This window comes from Lampetra planeri, unplaced genomic scaffold (assembly GCF_965212315.1).
Source record: "Lampetra planeri unplaced genomic scaffold, kcLamPlan1.2.h2 scaffold_617, whole genome shotgun sequence".
NCBI classification, from domain to species: Eukaryota; Metazoa; Chordata; class Hyperoartia; order Petromyzontiformes; family Petromyzontidae; genus Lampetra; species Lampetra planeri.
This window is the reverse complement of record NW_027615440.1, coordinates 2,384-13,551: the sequence shown is the minus strand read 5'-3', so window position 1 is coordinate 13,551 and position 11,168 is coordinate 2,384. Positions and strand designations below refer to the sequence as shown.

At 42.4% G+C, this 11,168-nt stretch overlaps 1 non-coding gene across 1 annotated transcript; it reads right to left on the bottom strand.

Moving 5' to 3' along the window:
• Positions 1-10,398: 10,398 nt before the first annotated feature.
• TRNAG-GCC (transfer RNA glycine (anticodon GCC)) lies at positions 10,399-10,469 on the bottom strand. The gene has a single exon. It is a non-coding gene; the product is annotated as a tRNA-Gly (tRNA).
• Positions 10,470-11,168: the final 699 nt, after the last annotated feature.

Sequence of the window (11,168 nt, the reverse complement as noted above, 5' to 3'; positions counted from 1 at the left end):
TCACAATAATGAAAAGCATGATGTTGGAGATAACATCATGCCCCCCCCCCCCACACACACACACACACTGGACGAACCAGCGGCTGGATCTGACCATGGCGACCCCCCCGGAGAGGGCATTAACAGAGATCATATTAAAAGGTAAGGACACACAAATCACTTTTTCACTGATGCATTTATTTGTTTTCATTGTTCATCACACAGCACATCAGTCAGGGGGTCCAGACGTTGGTTGATGCCCTCTCACAGTTTCCTCCTGTCCCTGCAGGACAGCATGTGAAGACACGGCCGGTTGGGGCGAACATCGGCAGCTGGACATTGTGGCTCACAGGGATCCGCGCCGACGCTGGAGGAGGCCCCGGGGCCCGGAAGACCCCACGGAACTGGGAGCCGTAACGCTGGAGCTGCTGGGGGGAGTCACTGGGGATGCTGGAATTATTATTATTATTATTATTATCATTATTATATATATACGAAACGCGCAGGATTGTAAGTATGGCTCTGCCGTTGGCAGACCCACCAAAAATAGTGTTGGATGTTGGCAGAATTAAAGTGTTAGTGATAAACAAACTTAAGTACACTTCTATTCAATTACCTGCAGTTAGTAGAATACTCACTGTACTTAATGTAATAACATTACACCATGAATTAATTATTAACTGTCAACGGGAGCTTTTTTAACATTGAAGTTTCAATTTATCTTTCAGTCAACTATTTTCAAATGTGTCCACTAAGACATCGGACATTTGAAAGATAGTTTGAGGTGGATTCAAACTATGTGCTAAGAGAGGCTAGAAAAGACCCAGAAAGCCTGTTACAGCTATCCACTGCTGGCCTCTGTACGAGAGGCCCGATATACTTACCACTATACGAACAGGAACTGTTGTCCAGTGTTGCAAAATGTTTGAGTAGGGTCAAGGAAATGAAGACACAAGTATCTCAAATTATATTCCACATGCCCATAGAATGGCTATAAAACACCCAAAAGATCTACAACAGGGGTGGTCAAACTGCAGTCCTGGAGGGCCGCTGTCCTGCAGGTTTTAGATGTGTGTGTGAAAGCAAACAGTATTATAGATCTCGGGGGGTTAGGGTCGGCGTTGGCGATGTCCCCGCTGGCGGGAGGTCATCTGCTGCGTCCGGTGCTCTCATGATGCGCCACTAACTTTCGACTGGGGTTCTTTCCAGGAGTCGCTGCACAAATGTCATTTCCTGCTAAATTTGATCAAATGATTTTGAGCAAAAAAAAAAACAAAAACCCAAAGCGCTCCTTTTTGGGAAGTGGAATTTCGCCCAGGGGCTACAAACATGGTAAGTTGGTTGCAGTTTTACAAGAATTATGATAATAATAATCATGCATGAAAAGCATGTTGTTGGATAACTTTTCAAATACTGCTTCAAGGCATGTTAATAGAAAATCAAAGTGGACACCCTGCTTGGTATCATTCCTCCACATTCTTTTCTCACCACTTGTGAATCAGCCCATCTGAGGTCACACCAGCATGACCCCTGCTGACTTCTCCTCAACACACAACCCTCCTTATCAAGATGGCACCAAGAGCCATCTTGAACGGGCCTCCTTCCTCTAAGTTCACTCTCTGAGCATCAAACCATAAAGATGTCACAGCTGTCATGAGACAAACACCTTGCAGGGAGAAGAATCTTCCTCCCCCAACCATTTTATGACTCTAAAAGACCCAAATCTCAAACTCCCCACTCTCTTCTTTGGGGGCCAAACTGAACTCCAGACCTTTTCATGCATTCCTGATCAGGACTGAGACTCTGAGACTCCTTTCTTTCAATTTTAACCTAACAAATGTATTAAACATATTATGTGTCTCATGGTAATATTATATACTGGTATATACGAACATTACTCGTTTAACTACCAGTTAGCTGAGGTTGATATTAGAATCATTGATGTTTGGCTGTTCAACAATGTCCCCTTTTCTGATGACGTACTCTAATGCCTTACTACAGACTTCACCAGCATGAAATGTGTAATGCCAATACGTATATTCTTGATGTTCTTTCTTCTAGAATGTTCATTCTTGTATCCTTGAACCATTTAATGTGGAATCTTCTTACAGATCCTGATTCTTTCTTATTGTTAGATAAGTAATGATGCTCAGTTATACTAGGATATCTATTCTTTAACCTCATGATACATTCTGTGCCAGTAGTTTACAAGAGTTCACACATTGGGTCATGGTGTTTGGGGAAGGATTAACACAAAAGATTAATTGTTGGCTCCAAACCACAGATGTGCGTCTCCTGTCTTAAACTACTACTAGTATCTCCTCCTCTAACTTGTTACTTGAGGTGTGGTTGGACATTAACTTGACCAATTCATGCATAGTGATGAGTTATCTGAAACCACCTCTTCCCATGATAAAAGGGCAACACACATTTTGTCCTACGAGCAGTCATTTTATTCACTACGAGTATTTTCGGAGCAGTCTTTTTTCAGAGCATGAGTATTTTTCTTTGAGCACTCCTTTTTCTTTTACCAGAGTTCGGTACCCTCGCTCCTACAAAATTTTCCAAGTTTGTGCCGCACGTTCGTTCAGCTTTATCCTTCCTTTGTCTTTCTTCGTAACCAAGTTGTGCCTCTTAAGCTTGACTATTAGTGCCAGAGTTAAACCAAGTTTTACACTTTTATTTTGGAGACTACAACTAACAAACCGAACCAGCAGCGATTCTCACGTACAATAGGTTAGTCATTAGTACAGTTATTAAGGGATTAATAATTTATCAATAACTTTCTCCTATCACCATCACCCAGAGTCTTTTGTCTTCTTTTACGTTCTGTGTCTGTTCTTTGTTTGTCTTGTGTTTTGTCATTTTATTGTTTATATGTATGTTATTAGTGAGTCAATAAATACATATCTTAAAACTCATTGTTGCCTGTTTTTATTTGTGCACAGAGACACGATCCATCGAATCTAACAGATCCCCTACATGTCCATATATGTACACTTTTAGTTTATACTGACTGGAATACACAGACACACAGGCACATTCCCACACAGGTGTGTGCACACACACACACACACACACACACACACACCGTACACTTACAAACACACACTGATACATAGGCTACAATCACTCACACATAGATAGATAGCTAGTTAGTTAGGACATATCCACACTCAAGTTTGTCACTTGAAATGTTCATGTAATTGGCTCAAAAATAAACAGACTTAAAATGTTTAATCACTTAGATATGCTCAAAGCAGACACTCATTTACCAAAAGCAGGTAATTCACTCCACTCACCGCAGAATGAATGGTGGAGGACATCAAAGAAAATTGCAAACTACCGACATTTGAACACAGCGATCATCTGTCCACTACTCAAGACAAAGATCCTACGCTCCCATCCAGCTACCGACCAATTTCACTTGCGGATGCAGATGCGGATGCAGATCTTAAAATAATCTGCAAAATTGTAGCTCAGCGCTTAGAAAAAAATCACCCCATGGATAATACACCCTGACCAGACTGGATTTATTCAGGGCAGACACTCGTCAACCAATATGTGTAGACTGATAAACCTCTGAGAAGCCACCATAATCTCACTGGATGCAGAAAAAACTGCAGACATTAGACATTTTTTTTTTTGCCACACGTAACAAATTTGGCTTCGGGAAAACATTTATAGACTGGATCAGAACACTATACCGCTCACCGAGTGCCTCAGTTAGGACAAATGACCAAACCTCCGCTGGCTTCAATCTTCAGAGGGGCACAAGGCAGGGTTGCCCCCTCTCTCCCTCCCTTTTTGCCATATTTATCGAACCACTTGCGGCAGCAATTCAGCAAAATATTAATATTAAAGGGATTAAAATTTCAAACTCGCAGCCCAAAGTCAGCCTTTATGCGGATTCTTCTTCTTCTTTTTCCGGCTTGTCCCTCTTCAGGGGTTGCCACAGCGAATCATCAATTTCCATCTTTCCCTGTTCTCTGTATCCTCTACTCTGACTCCAACTACCTCCATGTCCTCCCTCACTGCATCTATAAACTGCATCTATAGACCAACAAGCCACAAAGCTTACTTGTATGGTGCCAATTCAGAATGTACTACAATGTAAAGCTTCAGTAAAACTTAACAGATGTAAACTGACAGATGATGAGTCCAAAGAGTGGGAGGAAGTTTACAACACATTCCTTTGCCGTAGTTGATGCAGCCACGGCACGCATTTCCCACCTCTATACCACACTATACAATCACCGCCTGGTCAGCAGGTCTGCTTTGATTTTCTATGAAAATGCCTTGAACCAATATTTGAACAGATTTGTGTAGCAACTCCTCCCTCCTTGTTATGCTTCCGGATTGAAAATAGAAAGGTTTTGTCTTTTTCTCTTCAGTCTTAACTGTATTGCTCTTTGGGCACAATAAAGTGGAATCAAATTATAATGTTTGAGTGCAGCAACAACACACAAGCCAACAGAGTTAGTGAAACAACAGAGCAGTTAAGGTTTGTCTGGAAAGGAGCAAAGAACACCTTGTCTTGACATTACTTCTGGTTGTGTGCAGTAAATCTAAAGAACGGGCGAAAAAGAAATTGACCACACACAGTTCCAATTGGCTGATAAAGCAATTCCTAACCAATGCTGTGTCTCAAATTACATACTTCCTATACTTATACTGTGTATTTTGCGTACCCAAACGCATTCACACCGAATGAGTGTGAGAAAATATCGTTCACTATGCACACTCAACTCACACACTCATTCTGCCACAGATGACAAGCTGTCCAGCTCTGTGCCAATGACAGAGCCCACCTTCCGCACCAGTTTGTTCAGGCGAGAGGCGTTCTTCTTCAGGTTGCCTCCCCAGCCCACTACTGCATACAGGACAGCACTTGCTAACACAGACTGGGTAGAAAGTCTGTAGCAGATGTCCTCACAGATGTTGAAGCACACCAGCCTTCGAAGTTCCATGAGCTCCAGGAATGGGAAGAAAATACAAACTTCACTGATCCTTGGGCTCTAAGAGCAGTTTCCATAGTGTAGTGGTTATCACATTCCCCCTAACATGCAAAAGGTAAATTTGATTCTGTTCACAAGTCAGAAATTTTGACCTGCTAAGTGACAGCGCCTGTGGAACATCCGCAAACAACTGATGATATGAAAATCTTGTTAAAGTAATTCTGCCGTTTTCAGTTAACATTTCTGAAGGCAAATCAACAGTTGCAAAGATTACAGATCCATTTGATCCTGTTTGAAAGCAGTAGAGGGGTGAAACAATGTTTGGGACGACACATAATCTCCACAAAATACGCTAGTTTCCTCAACCTTATGCTACTTCCATCACACACTCTCTCAATCAGCTTGAAATCCTGATCCTCGGTAGGCCTCTGATTCCTCTTTTCCTTGTGTGTTCACCCAGCTGAGCACATGTCACAACGTTAAATAATGTTGTCATTCATTTTCTTGCAGTTTAAGTGACAAGCAAAGTCTGAAGATCCAGAGGTTTACACAGTGAATAGATGTGTGACTCTTTAGCTTTTGTGCAGCTGTAAACAGATGTCAACAGATGTAAACATGTCAATGTGAACATGTGTGAAGTTTGTCCTTGTAAATACTTACTTGTTTGTCCTGGTTCATGTAGTTACAGTAAACAAACATATTGAGTTACTCTTCCTTATTTAATATTCTAACATGTCACCACTCCACGTTTGTGTAAAAGCTGGGAAATGTAAGATATTTCTTGATAAATAAGCGGGTGTTTAGTCATTCTGTTCTTGTTTGATGAGGTTCTGTTCTTGCTTGATCCTAACAACTTATATACAGAAATTTTGACTGTTGTTCATAAATCTTGGTTCATTAATAAAATACAACCAGTCTTTAAAAGACTAATAATAATAATAGTGTTGGCTGTTGGCAGAATTAAAGAGTTAGTGACACAGTGAATGACAGGAAATGATGCCTGGACATCTTACATGTGTAAAGTAGCATAGAATTATATCATAAAAATATAATTAGAATTACATTCTAAAAAATATAATTCTATACTAGTTCTTGCAGGACACAAATTGAGGTGAAGAGCTGGATTTGTCTGCAGTTCTTGAGTTTGACCATGAGAACCATGTTTCTGTCAAAGTGGCATCCCGTGTCCTTGAGTTGGTCTTATCAGGAGTACAGTGGATAAAATGTTATGTGGGAATAACCATCATTTTTCAAACAGTCTCATCACAGTTGACTGATAATGTTGCAAAATTGACTTGAATATGAATCACATTTTAAGATTTGGTTATTCCTCTTCAACAGCTACATTTGGTAGCTATGGGAAAATATCTGGCCCAATGTGACATAAATTTCATGACTAGCCCTGTATTTGTGTTAAAATGTAAAACCTGTGGATGCAACAATTTAGCCCATGTACATAGTTTCTTCACAAACTGAATAAGTGTTGACAAGCACGAAGCCTGTGTAGCTCACATGGTAGAGCATCAGACTTTTAATCTGAGGGGTCCAGGGTTGCACACCAGGGTCCAGGGATGCACACACACTCAAGGATACACATGCATGCACGCACGCACACAGTAATTGGACTGGTGAGGATGGCTTAGCACAGAGAATCAGAGCGAGGAAAAGCCACCTATGGGTGCTGTAGCAATAACCCAGTTATTGTTCATGGGCAGCATAGGGGATCTTTTAGATTCAATGGATCATGTCTGCTGCGCACAAAGGGAAACAGGCAACAACCAGTTAAGATATGTATTTATTGCCTAAATACCAATAACACACATATAATAGTAAAATGACAAAACACAAGACAAACAAAGAACAGACACAGAACGTAAAAGAAGAAGAAATATACATTCTTGAGTGATGGTGATAGGAGAAAGTTATTGATCAATTATTAATCCCTTAATAACTGAACTGACTAACCTTTAGAAAGTAGCTTGTTAGTAAATAAATACTCTTAATAAACGTACTGTGTTGAAAGTACTGGTGAAATAGTGTGAAATACGATCTGGCGTCAACGTCGAGCTTTTTATTCTGAAAAGTAGCCAGATGTTTTATTTTGTTGTCGGTGTGGATTTTCCTGTCCCACTTCATGGATTTAGTGCCTAAAATTATGTGTCTCAGCTATCTTCAACGCAGCACTCTGGACTGACTGAACAGAGACGCAACGCAACGCAACGCAGTCGGTTTAAATGGACACATTGATTAGAATGGAAACGTATTTGATCCGGTGCCGTGCCGGATCGGACACACAACGCACACGCAGCTGGTGTAAATCCCAAGGTAAGCTGAACGAACTTGGAGAACTTTGTAGGAGCGAAGGTACAGAACTCTGGTAAAAGAAAAAAGGAGTGCTCAAAGAAAAATACTCTGCTCTGAAAATGCTCGTAGTGAATAAAATGACTGCTCATAGGACAAAGGAGTGTGTTGCCCTTTTATCGTGGGAAGAGGTGGTTTCGTCTAACTCATTACTATGCATGAATTGGTCAAGTTAATGTCCAATCACACCTCAACTAACAAGTTAGAAAAGGAGATACTAGTAGTAATTTAAGACTGGCAGGAGCGGTGCATGTACCAGCCCCCAGGAGACACGCATCTGTGGTTTGGAGCCAAAAACTTTTGTGTTAACTTTCCCCAAACACCATGACCCAATGTGTGAACTCTTGTAAACTACTGGCACAGAATGTATCATGAGGTTAAAGACTAGATAACTTAGAGGAAGGAGGCCCATAAGGAGGTTCCGCGTTGATGAGACATCAGCATGGGGGTCATGCTGGTGTGACCTCAGATGGGCTGATTGACAAGTGGTGAGAAAGGCATGTGGAGGAATGATACCAAGCAGGGTGTCCGCTACAGTGGCCATCCACACCGAGAGGCATCATACTCCGAAGTATGGATACCACAAAGAGCACCACCATAGAGACCCCCCCCCCCCACAGCCTGGAAAGACCTGGGTAGACCCCAGAGGAAGTGGAGCCCCCCCCCCAGCCCCCTCCAGGCCCAAGGGGCTCCCAAGCCGAAGCCCCTGCGGGAGAGAGCAGACTCAACCCCAAGTGTGGAGGGACCCCATGAGGAAACACTGGAGCTAATAACCAAAAGATTAAAAAAAAGTCTAAAATTGTGAAGATTACGAAAAATCTACAATATTAGAATATACAGAGATTAAAACAATCGTGTCCCCTGTTTTCATCAGGGGACACGGTGTGATGTACAGATGTATATCATCAGCGAAATTGATACCGTGTGTCCCGATGACATCCCCCAAGCCAAGCATGTAAACATTAAAAAGAAGTGGACCTAAAATTGACCCTTGGGAGACCCCACACTTAATTTCATGCGTTCTAGAGGAACATGTTTCCATACTTACAAAAAAAAGATCCATCTGTGCGATAGGAGCGGAACCAGTTAAAAACAGTACCAGAGAGGATAGCATAGCCCACATTGTAGACTTTTGTCCATTAATCAAGTAACCCAAGACTTGTTGATCCAGCTTTGTGATCCAGGCACCTGGTGTCGATGTGTGTGTGTGTGTGTGCAGTGGCGGGCCATGCCCAGGGCCTTCAGTCACTGTAGAAACCATTCTTATTATGCAGAAATGCAGTATAAGGGGCTGTTGCGTCACATAGATAACTCATGTAGCCAAAATAAATGGATTTAATGAAGAAATAAGTCTCATACAACACACATAAAATCATCAATAATAACCTTGTAAAACTGCAACATTTTGGGAAAAGAGCAGCATTTTACACCTGATTATCCTGATTATTTGTCCACAAAGTCCTTCCTCTCTTTCTTCAGGGATAAGTTCAATTACTCTGTCGTAGAGATTATCCGTGTGTTTTAGGTCCTATCAACAAGTCCTTTTCTATGACATAGTGTCTCAGTGTTTTTAATATTCTATTTTCTTCGCCTTCTGCGCCCTGGTCACTCAGCTGTAGATCCACTCTCTACTACTGCACAGAGGGTCCGTGTGGGACTCAAAGTGGATGTCCGTAAGTCTTTGTACCTGCAAACCGTAACATTATGACACCAGCATTCTCCTCCTGAATCAATGGGGTTCTTGGAACATGCTGTCTTCTCTGGATTTGAGGTTTTATCAGTTCCTTTCCCAGTTTCCTCAAGAAAGAGGTCTCTCCTCTGGAGATTCCCGCTGTTCCACTGCAGGTTCAGTGACATACAAATGACAAAGGCGTTGTAAGGTGAGATGTCCAGTATGTCAAAAAATATCACCAGTGGCCACTTTTTAGCTTTGCAGCTAAAAGCAGTCACCAGCTTGTCCATGGTGTCCACCCCTCCTTTTGTGGTATTGTAATCCATGATGATTTCTGGTTTTTGATGCTCCTGGCCACAGATTCTCCTATCCCTGGCAGTGTACTCATGAGTACCACATTCTTGCCTTTCTTTGGCACAAAGGACACCAGGGATGTGTCAGCTGTGTACATAAGCTTGGAAGAGTTGACAGGCCTGCTCTTTGTAGTCAGCGATTGGGGTAGCTTGTTCTTCCGAATTGTTCCCACCAAAGTCAGCTTCCTCTTTAGGATTTCCGGGTCCCAGCTTGTGTGACATTAAAAAAAAAAATTGTTGTACCCAATGAGTGTCATCAACTCTCATGCCTTGATTTTTCTCAGGGGCTCCTCCATCAGGCTTCCAAGCTTATGATGAAGTGGCATCACAGAAAGCCCATATCTTGATACCATATTTTGCAGGTTTAGATGGTATATACAGCCGAAAGGGGCAGTGGCCCCTGAATGGCATGGGCTGCTTATCAATGCTGACATTAGGCCCAGGGTTGTACAACAGGGGGGAGCCGGTGCACCCACATTTTCCCACACTGTTCTCATGGCAGCTAATTTGTTTCTCTGCCATCAAGCTGGTCTGTCGTCTCGGTTATCAACGTACAGCAGATCATTTTGGAAATAATGTGGAAGTTTTCCAGAGACACTGTGGTGCGGAAAATTTCCTCTGCTAGTTTCTGCATCCCATAGGGATTCTGTGGATTCACCTTTGGACCTGAAAACTCCAGCAAGAAAAAGAACCCCAAGAAAAAATCAGTTTGGTCCATCTCCTTCCACATCTCTCAAAAACACGACGTCCTTCCAAATTACTACAATTCAGAATACTTTTCTGGATGGAATCTGGTATGAAAAGCTGACTTGATGGGCTGCACATAACCGCAGTCCGTGGTCAGAGGAACTGCTGGGATTTGAACCCAGGGTCTTTACTGAAGCACATGTGGAAAGTGTCTCGTGAAGACAATGAACTCGTCTTTTAAATCAGTGAGGTCAGAGGGTGAGTTGGTGGTACAGGCCCCAGGTGAAATCCAATACTCATCGAGAACACAACTAAACATGTGCATAGAAGTGATGTGAACGGTATGGTGTACCAGTGAAGAAACAAAGCACTAAAGTACTAGTTTAGATGCATTGGCTGGGAATCGAACCCAGGTACCTCACATGGCAAGCGAGCATTCTACCACTGAACCACCAATGCCTGTAGCAGTCCAAGAAATAGTCAACAGTCCTCTGACACTCCACAAGATCAATCCACTTCACAGGATCAGTAAATCTGAAATTCTGAAATACATGATTGTACGGTGTGCTGCTACATATGTGGATCCCCCCACTGGGGTCTGTTCTTATGCATCCCACTCCTTCCAGTGACTGGTGTCACTCACATGGCTACTGATGGACAACTGGTAACAAAAAGGTCTATCCAACTACCAATAGTACAAGTAAGGAGATATTTAGTAGTTGGACAGCGCCAGCAGCATTTAGACAGATTGATATGTATGTATGTGTGTGTGTGTGTGTGTGTGTGTTGTGTGGGGGGGGGGGGGTCTGGATGTCCACCCCAGAACATTTTGAGGAAAATGGAAGCAATCTTCTGCATTCTGGTGCATTCTAAGATGTTTTAGATGTGTTTTTTACATGTTATTTGTCTCCCTCCTGAAAAATAGGTCATCGGCTGCTTAATGAAAGTGTGGAGTGCAATGTTCAAAGAGGGGCGAAGTCCTTCGGCCTCCCTCACCGATGTGTGCAAGTGACAGGAAAAAACTGTCATGGTCCCATTCAAATTTCCTTGCAGTTCTCTCTCTCTTTCCCTCACACACACACACACACACGCTACTTGTTTTCAATTTGACACCGCTGACACAGACGAGCTCAAATGCTAACTAGCAAATGGAACTTT